The 10,886-nt window shown below is 35.0% G+C and overlaps 1 protein-coding gene across 1 annotated transcript in view; it reads right to left on the bottom strand.

Annotated features, from left to right (window-relative positions):
- TBL1XR1 (TBL1X/Y related 1) overlaps positions 1 to 9,386 on the bottom strand; it is an 87,145-nt gene extending 77,759 nt beyond the window's left edge. The window contains exon 1 of the mRNA XM_065876114.1: positions 9,310 to 9,386. The gene's annotated coding sequence lies outside the window, so the exon portion shown is untranslated. The remainder of the gene's footprint in view (positions 1 to 9,309) is intronic.
- Positions 9,387 to 10,886: the final 1,500 nt, after the last annotated feature.

The following is a 10,886-nucleotide window of genomic DNA, read 5'->3' on the forward strand; positions in this document are numbered from 1 at the left end:
GGAACTCTGAGGGTCAGTCCAGTTTCCCCAGATCTTAAGTTCTTTATCGCTCTAATTACTTGTTTCTGGCAGACAAGGAGAATCTTTAGGTCTGGTAGCTATGACCAGCAAGGTATAGAACAACACTGTCAACAGACATACAATGCAAGCCACAATGCAAACCACAGATTTAATTTTAAGTTTCTAGTAGCCACATGTAAAACTTAAAAAGAAACAGGTGGCAACTGATTCTAATAATGTATTTTTATTTAATCCAACATATCCAAATATTATAATTTCTTGAAATCCATATAAGATTGAGATTTCACTTTTTTAAAAAACTGTCTTCAAAATCCAGCATGCATTTTATATTTACAGTACATCTGAGTTACAACCAGTCGCTATTTCAAGTGCTCAACAGCTACACCTAGAGTGGCCACAACACTACCCAGTGCAGGTGCAGCTGTGGGGTGGGAGGGGAGGGGAAAGTGAGGCAAAGGCAAACAAGGCCCAAGGTGTCTCGATGACTTATCTGCCTTATATATACACACACAAAAACTGTATGCCACTGATGGTTATGAGATCTGCCATGGTACAGGCAGGAGGACAAATCAGAGAAAGCCTGGTTTTGAAATAAAGTTCCATCTCTACCATGGGTAGAACTGCAGTAAAAGAAAAAAAAAATGGCTTATGTATATTTCATAATAAATGAATTAACAAGTACTGAATATTTACTTTTATGAAAGCCAGTGTTTATTCTATCCTATCCACAACTGAGGGCCAAGTATGTAAGAAATACATTAAAAGACTTTATAAAACAAATACATTTCTCAATTAAATGAATTAAAAGACTGGTGAAAGGGGTCTCCCTGGTGGCGCAGTGGTTGAGAGTCCACCTGCCGATGCAGGGGACATGGGTTCGTGCCCCGGTCTGGGAGGATCCCACGTGCCGCGGAGCGGCTGGGCCCTTGAGCCATGGCCGCTGAGCCTGTGCGTCCGGAGCCTGTGCTCTGCAACGGGAGAGGCCACAACAGTGAGAGGCCCACGTACCACAAAGAAAAAAAAAGACTGGTGAAGGATACACAAAATGTTTTAAAAGTACACAATATTCAATTCAGATGCTTTGCTGTGACTTATTTAGCTTCTGAAATTTCAGCCAAAATATTGAATCCCTCCTCTGAATGAAAATAACAAAAAGCTTAAGTAAATCTGCAAATGCTGAAACCCCTGTTTTTTTTTTCATGGATATAATTTTTTTAAAATGGACTCTACAACAGTTTCATTCCTTAATTGTTCCTCAGGTAAAACAAAGGGCAATAACCAATCTCTGTAAGAACCCAGAGTCCCACCCCAGTTCCATCACGTCACAGTTCCTATCATTTCCATATGAGAACAGAAATACATACGCATTCTCAGAAGAGATGACAGAACTGTGGAAACAGACTTGATTCAGACTTCAGACTCTACAATTTATTATCTAGGTGATTATAAACAAGAATGATGGTCTCCTCATCTATAAAACAGAAATATTAACAGCCTCACAGAGTTACAGAGACATTTAAATATGATATCTACTCTCTCAGAACACTCATCTTTCCATTTTTTGTCTGATTTTAATTTACTTTTTCATATATCAAAAAACTTTAAACTAATGAAAATGTCTCTTGGTGTCTCCTACCCATTTAATATGTTTCTATGTACTCTGTTCTAAACTCATAAACCCTTATGCTCTAAATCATTTTTTTTAAATATCAGATTACAATGAACTCAAAATGATTCCATTAAACTCTGACTGGAAATGAATGTCAAATCAAGATGGTCCTTTATATATATATATATATATATATATATATATATATATATATATAAGAACGTTAGCATTTTTTAAAAAAAGATCCTCCTTACAGGAGGAAATAGTAATCATAGCGTAGGAGAAAAAAAACAGGCATTATGAAGGAACTCTGTTAAAAAGAACCAAGAGAAAAATCAAAAGATATGACTGAAATTAACTGGCTTACAGAAAAGGACAGAACATGAAGAAGCAAACAAACAGTTAAATTTGGAAACTCCTGTCTTTTACACACCAAACTTCAGTATGTTAGTTTTTCTTTGGAGCAAAAACTTAAAACTCAAATTTTTTAAAAAAGCAATACTATCCCCTGGGAAGATGGATGGATTGATGAAAGAAAGCAAGGAGAAGACGACCCCAAATGGCTTCAATACACCTATGAAATATGGCCCATAGTTTCAAATTTGGCTACACTGTTAATATTAGACAAGGCAGCTCAATCCTAAATGTGTCAGACTCTATTAAGACTGAATTGAACAGAGTGAGGTCAGTGTGAGAAGTTGCAAAAACTTAAAAAAATAAAGCCAGAAAATAATCAATGACAGGACACCTCTTGTTTTAACATTGTTCCATTAAATATTCATCCCTCTATGTAGGTGGAAGTCCTTGCTCACTTTATTTTGGGTTCCCTGAGACAAAAAGAGAGGTACATTTTATTTCTGGTTGCATGGTGCCTATATTAAGAACTTGTAGAACAGACACCAAGTTATCTGAAGCATGAAGATCCATTTTTAAATAGCAACATCAACTCACCATAACAAGTTCTACTATCGCATTTAATTTAAGGATTAAATCCATGAAAGAATCCACACCTTCTTCGCCTTCCAAATGAAACCACAGTCACTGAGGTTCCATTTCAGACAGCTGTATCAGCCTCACATCACACAACAAACATCCACTGGTAAAGATGAAGGCATTCAGTTAACTACAACTCCAATGTGCATGTGCTCTGCTCTTTTCAGCTTATCACTTGTTTTGTTTTTAATAGAAAATAAACCATACATTTTCAAAGGTATACTTGCTCAGACGTAAGCAAAGGCATAGACCCCTCTGAAAGAAATTCAGCCTGCAGCTATTTTCAGCTCCATCCATTAAAAGGAAAAAGGAAAAAAAAAATCCCCAAAACTAAGAGAGCTTTTCAATGTAACCCTCTTACTACTGACTTGAAAATTAGTTCTCCAGAGGCATAAATTCTCAACCAAAATAAGATAAATACTTCACACAATCTTGTCTATGTGGCAGTGCCATTCATGCTTCACATTTAGTAATACCACTTCAAAAGTACAGGACAGTGAAAGACAGATGATAAATAATGAACTTCTCTACAGTGAACAAAACAAATTATTTTACAGATGACACGCTTGAGAAGTGGAGAGTAAAAGGGAACAGATCACTAGCTCCTCAATACGAACCACACTGCTTCCTGGGAGTTACCTCTTGGTAGGGTTACAACTCTGGGGTCTTATCCTCAGTCTGGCAAGCCATAATTTACTTTTATCTGTTCTCTTGGGATAATCAAGTTCTAGGAGAACAGATGTTAACAAAATACACTAGAGCAATTTATGAATAAGAATGATTTACTAATTTACACTGAGAAATACAGTTGCCGGTAGACTAGAATATTCATCGATGCAACAGAGGCTGGCAGTGTCCAGCCCATAACCCCTGATCACTCAGTTTTCCTTAGGAACTAGGCAGCTTCTTACTGCAAACACCTGAGGGTCATCTCTGGCCACAGTTAGGTCAGAGGGGAAGTTCTAAGGAGCTGATGCCCTGCCCTTCCCAAAGCATAACTCAACCAATAAGGAATGGAGTTGGTGGACAAAGTACCCCAACTTTCTTGACGCATGAGTGGAACAGCTGAGAGGCATGTTCTACATGCTGGCTCCCAGAGGTCCCCACAAGAAGTGAGTCCCAACTGCCTAAAATATTAACTTACTCAAAGGCATCTTGTACTGGCCTCCTTATCTTCCTTTTCTCATTTCCCCACAGGAACTTCCTGGGTTCAGCCTTCAAATAAAATGGTTATAATCGAGGGTCTGATTCCACGGAAATCAAACCTAAAACAACTGGTCAGCGAGGTTCTATCCTTAGCAGGAAAATCTTGTTGTTAAACCAAATTAAGTTTTAGAAGCTGTGGGATAACTGTAGAATTAGAACAAGAGAAAAGAGGAGGCCTAAAGGGATTGGTCAACAAAGTTGATAGACATTTCTTGAAAATGAGAATCTATCTTTGGAACAGTTCAAAGAAAAAAAACATACAAATTGTTCTAAAACACATAAGATGCAAATTAGAGCTACACTGAGACACCATTTCTCAACTATCAGATTAAATATGTATATATCCAAAATGTTCTAACTATACACTGTTTACAAGTGGGAAAACAGACACCCTCATACATTACTGGAAAAAATATAAGATGGCATAAAACCTACAGAAAAGAATTTGGCAAACTGCCTCAAAATTACATGAACATTTATGCTCATACCTAAAACTGCCATTCGTGAAACAGCTAAGCTACATCTATGTAATGGACTACTCCACAGCTATTAAAAAGAATGAGGACTAACTCTATACACTACTATAAGGTGATCTCCAAAATGTTCAGTGTATATATACACACACATAGGTTTGCTTATTTTTAAAAGTAGCAACCTAGTTAAACGTGGTTACCTATAAGGGGAAGAAGAAACTAAGTACATACTTCACTTTGGAGTAATATCAATGTTTTCTATAAAATTATAAGATTAAATCAATATTTTAAAATCCTAAAAATTAAAAATACAATGAAACAAATGGACCTGATTCTGTACTAAGTTGGTAGAAAAATCATACAATTGGATTTACTTTGAGTACTTCAAAATACTGTGAATGTAAACCCCCAGTGGGTCATGGACCAAAGAAAAAGCAGTTTTCAGTAATCATATTGGTGGTACTGGTTTAAATATATAAAAATATATTTAGAAGGATACAAATTATATTATGTACAATAATTTCATATTTATTTTATATATTTACATATTTACATCTTACATATTCTGTATTTTATACCTTTAAATAATATATTGTTTTATACATTTATATGTTAAATATATACAACATTATACATAATATAAATATACAAAAGAAACAAGTTTATGTAAATACCATTAGAAAAAGATTTTTCAGCATGAGAAAGGATGGAAATATTGAAATCAAAGAATTTAAGTTTGAAAAATTAAAATCCAACATTTTTATAAGATATATCACAGACATACCAGACATCCAGAAACAACGAATACCCTTAGCACTAGACTGTGGCTCTACATACTGCTTTCACTAAAAGGAACTGGACTTTCTGGAGACACAGCTGATTTGGGGACTAAGGAAGAACATGTGCAAGATGAGCTCAGGAACATCTTGTTATGTCAAAAAGCAAGGACGCCAGCAGAGACTACTAGAGTTGTGTCAAAAACATTCAGAAGTCAATTTAAAAAGGCTCCTTTGGCCAAGACAATCTGAGTATCCTAAGAATAAGAATAAAAACTACAATGTAATAACATATCAAATATTTAAATCCCCAAGCTCACAGAGACACTTTTTAAAAAGTCTTTGGTCTACTTTTCCCAGCATTCTAGGAAACAACTTAGCACTTTGAAAATTGGAAAATAAACTTATCTTCGAAACAGAAATAGAGTTACAGATGTAGAAAATTGGTAAATAAAGGGAAGAATCAAGAATTTGGTATGCCTTTCCAGTGCAAACTGTGCCACAGAGTAACCAAATATCTGATGAGGGAAGTTTCTCTTTATAGAAATATTACAGATAATAAATAATGAGAGATGATCTAGGCAATGATCGTCAATGGTCACCTAATATCACAAATAGAGACAAGCAAATATTATATGCCTCTTCATGGAATTACTTAGTACCACCTACAAAATATTCTGCCATCCTACCCCCACCCCAAAATAATGCAAAAAAAAAAAAAATCCTGAATTAGATTAATCTTTTAAATTAAAAAATTCAAGGGAAAGAGAGTCATTTTACTACAGGGATGCAATTAACAAAATACAGAACGAGGAAACCCTGCAAGACAAATAAAAAGGAAAATATAATAAAGAGGTAAAGCATAAGCTGTACGTAGCACCCAAATGTAATGTATGGACTTTGCTGTCAATCTGTAAAAGCTCAAACTAAAAGGATATATGGTGATATTAAGAAATTACTGTCATCACCTCACACCCATTATTAGAGTGCTCACTACCCCAAAATGAAACAAACCAACCCTCACAACAGCCAAAAACTCTCACAGAAAATAACAGGTACTGGCAAGAATGTAGAGAAATCAGAACCCTGTGCATTCGTGTTGGGAATGTAAAATGGTGCAGCCACTTTGGAAAAGCGTATGGAGCTTCCTCAAAAATTAAAACTAGAATTATCATATGACCCAGCAATCTCACTTCTAGATATTTATCCAAAAGAATTGAAAGCAGGATCTTAAAGAGATATTTGCACTTTCATGTTCACTGCAGCATTCGTCACCATAGCCAAAGCTGGAAGTAACCCAAATGTTCACTGATAGATGAATAAAGAAAATGATATATATGTACAAAAATTCCACCTTTTAAAAAGCAGAAAATCCTGTCATAAGATACAACACAGAGAAACCTAGAGAACATTAAGTTAAATAAGCCAGTCACAAAAGACAAATACAGTATAATTCCACTTATATAAGATACTTAAAGACGTCAAACTCATGAAAACAAAATGTAAAATGATTGTTGACAGCGGCTGGGGAGAGGAAGAAATAGGAGATTTTGTTCGAAGAGTAGAGTTTTGCAAGATAAAAAATTTTTAGAGATCTGTTGTACAACAATGTGAATATAGTTAACACTACACTTAAATGTACTAACTGTACACTTAAAATGGTTAACATGGTAAATTTTACATTATGTGTTTTTTACTATAATTTTTTAAAGTATATTTAAATGCCTTTTCAAATAAAAAAATTACTGTCAATTTTTAAAGTGGGATAATGGTACTGTAGTATATACTTTTAAAAAGCCCACATCTTCCATCGATACCTACTGAAATATTTCTTAATGTAATCATGTGCCATATGTATTGGCTCCAAAATAAATGGGGGTGGGGGTGGGGAAGAAAGAGGCATAACAACACGGGAGCGAAGCGGTTACAGGAAACAAAGCTGGTGATGCTGCAGCTGGGTGAGAGTTCATCATGCCATTCTCTCTAGTGTACATCTAAAATTTTTCACACTGAATAATAATATACACCTACTGGTCACTGGGTTCTATTAATGCAATAAGATAATCACAGAAAGTAGCATGAAACATTTATACTGAAAAGTAGCTGTAAATCATGGTGACTTAAGGTGCTATGAGAGTTAAAATAACTTGCACTTAGGCAAATGAAGAGGCAAAAAAAAGAATATTCATGGTTCTTATATGAAAAACAAAGTTGAAGTGGGTGTGGGGGGTGGCAGAGGTGACTTTTCACAAAGCACTCCTTTATGGCATTTCCAGAGAAAAACACGTGAGATAGTACACAGCACAGATTTAACCCCGAACACTACTACATTGCTCAGGCTCATGGGAAAACCACCATTTTGAACCGAGTATCTATAAACTTACTGGCACATCTTACAAATGTGTAGAAATGGCTTTGATGTCCACAGCTAGACTATAAGCAAATTTGTGTAATCTTGACCTTCTTCATCTTTCACGCTAACACGTATACAGAATTAACACTAACATAAACATTTGTGATGGCAAATGTGTTTGAGATAATCTGATTTAAAATACAGTCTACAAGCTGCTCCCCAAACAAAACAAAACGACACGCGGGCTATGTGAGTGGCACATTACAAAGTCACCTGAGGACAGGCACTTAGAAGAGAGAGCCAGTGGCATGGCACTTGGCTCTCAGACACCCAACAGGCCTGTGCAACTCACTTCTCAGGGGAAACGTGCCACAAATAGCTAAGACTCCAACAACCAAGAAAAATGCACAGGTTTCAAACGTGAACTTCAAAAAAGCCAGATACTCAAAATGCCTAAGATGAGCTGCTTACGTGAGGAAGTGTAGTGCTCCAGAAGAAACAGCAGATTTAATGATGGTTAATGAGTCACCCAGGTACCATAAAGAACCCAGCAAGTATTTTCATATATTAATGAAGAACGGTGTCATCCTTCGTGCTAGGTAAAGCCAGAACAAAAATCCTTATTTTCCCCAACATTCCCCATTAACTACTGGGGGGAAGGAGGAAGGGAGAAGAAAAGGAGGCTGGAGACGGGGAGAGGACGTTTTCTTTTCAGCAGTAAGAATTCAGAAGATAGTTTAGGCAGAGGACATCTTATTGACATACTGACAAGTTCATCTTTAAAATGAATCATTTCCTAGGAATATTTTCACAGATAACTTTCACATCTCACTCACTCATCCTGGTTCTAGTTAATTTTTACTATTTTTTATTTCAGACTGATGCATTATAATTTCCCACCAAATTCTATAAACCTTAGTTTCTATAGCTCCCTGATTTAATATTTAAAATAAAAATTTAAGTAAAAATAATTAAAATTTTTGACAATGCACTATAGAAAACACTGTTGTTAAGCAATTAATTCTTTAAAAAACACACAAAAAATAAAAACTCATTCTCCTGCTATTTACTGATGCCCCAAATACAGGGCCATACCATTTATATAAGGAATTACTTTTTGTAAGGTAAAAAACCATTCTGAATTCTAATGAACAGTGATGAGATAGATCATTTAGCCTATAGCTAGAATAAACATTAGAAATTTAGTCCAATTCTATCACCAAAGTTTACAAGAGTACTTGCCAAAAGTCATCCAAGACATATGCAGCAGAGAGCAACTCCCAACTCCCACAGAGTCCAGTGGTCTTGCTGCTATATAACAAAGTGGACATTTTCATTCCACAGAGAAAGGATTCTAAATGACCTTGTTAAATAAATAAGAATGGTTCTCCTGAAAATTATCCACTAACTAAAGACAGGTAGTACTTTAGCCATTTAACTGCCCATTAACTATAAATATTAGGAGAAATCCAATATGATTATTTTAGTAAGATGATGGACAAAAACACAAGAGCCATTACTGCCACTCTAACTTAAGTTTAATGAGAAAATTTTATTCACAAAATATAGTCCACATGTTAAAATATAAGATCTTAACTGTATAGTAACACTTTTCATTCTGATAACCATAGCCAAGATAATAGAAATCTTCAAATTAGAGGTTTTGCCTTTTTAAAAAAAAACACCAAATAATCAAACATTATTTTAAGTACCTTAAAAATTACTTTTTTTTAAAAACATTTCTTCAGTTTGAGAACACATGTATTTTGTCAAACTGTGAAAACCTTTCAAAATTCTTAACAGATTCTTAAAAATAAGAGAATAATAAAAACAGAAATTAAAACAAGCTCTGACAAAAAGAGTAGGAGGAATTCTTACCATTGGCAGTGCATTGATGTGGGGATGTACAACTGAATGTCTGGTACTGCCAATCACAAATTGCTGTTGCTGATGCTAAGAAAAAGGAAAGTAAAATATTCAGTGTGTCTTAAAACAAACCCAGTTTAAAAGATTTCCCATACCAAATTTTACATGTACGAAATACTATTTATGTCTTTAAGGTCCCAACCAGTGAGTATCTTTCTCCTCCTAAGCAAGTGCTGTCATAAACAGCAGCAACTTTTGAGCGTGTAGTATGTGGCAAGCACTGAAACTTTACAACATTCCTAAAAGGTTGACACAATGAACAGAATGAGACTCAAAGGAGACGAATTTGCATAAAGGAGGCACTCACCCCCATTCAACTCAACTCATGCAAATACTACTGCAATAGGGCCCAGTATAGCAGGTTCATAATCTATCATCAGGAGCTGTAAAGAATGGTGTAAACTTATATGCTATATATTGTTTAATACAATAAAGAGAAATACCTAATTGGTTTTGAAACAATTTCAATCAAAACTTATTAAACCTTATCTCCTCAGAATTTATATTCTACGGAGTTTACCCAGTCTTCTCAATCGCTGAGTCACAGCACATTATTTTCCAAGAACCTTTTTTGCAAACATACAAGTGGTCTTTCACAACGCTGTCAGAGTGGTGACTCGGAACACTGACCAGGGCAGCTCCCACCGTGTGCAAGCGTAGAGTGCATTTTTCTGCAGGAGTACAAGCTGATGCCAAACAAAGAAATGCAAGAGCTTTTCTTCGTACACCAAAAAGGTGAATTAAGTCAGTAACACTAAAAAGATAACTAAGCAAATACACTGAATAAATACAGAAAGAATTTAATCCCTTGAAATTTGCTCCTCTCTGATTTTATCTTTAATTGACTGGAACCCTCATTTGTGCTCATTACCAACTCCAAGGCCACACTAAATAACTTCAGTGCTGCTATGTAACTTTCAGACAGCTGAGCTGTAGGAATTCAATAAAAGGAATTAAAATAATTCCTATTTTAATTCCTAGGAATTAAAATAATGTTTATTAAACACACCACATACTTATAACTGGAATTATAGACAGCTATATCAAGATACAATATTCCACCAGCCTTTTGGGGTTCAAGACAGGTAAGTGAGCACCAAGGCTTTCAGGCACAAAACATTTGTGAGCTAGTTAGTAGGTATTTTCTAGCACCTATTGAGGAAATGTCCTATAGACATCATGACTGAGTTCAAATAAAAACTAGATTACTGCTAGGCTCTGTCTAACTCAGGGTCATTTATTATGAACATCCATTATTTTACTATAAACTCTTCATGAATTTTTGAGCTCTAAGCTATGTAGTTTGGCATACATTCTTTCTAATTACTTATAAATAATTAACATATGCTACTGAATTTCATATATTTTAAAACACACAAAACCGAAGTAAAAAATAAAGATAAATTATTTACATATTTATGGTGATACAATCTTGTTTATAACATTCTAGGTCCTAAACTTTTAAATGTCTTCTTAATCATGATGATTTTATATCATTATTAACTACTATCTCAAGCCACAATTTAGTC

Source organism: Phocoena phocoena, chromosome 4 (genome assembly GCF_963924675.1).
Source record: "Phocoena phocoena chromosome 4, mPhoPho1.1, whole genome shotgun sequence".
Classification (NCBI taxonomy): Eukaryota; Metazoa; Chordata; class Mammalia; order Artiodactyla; family Phocoenidae; genus Phocoena; species Phocoena phocoena.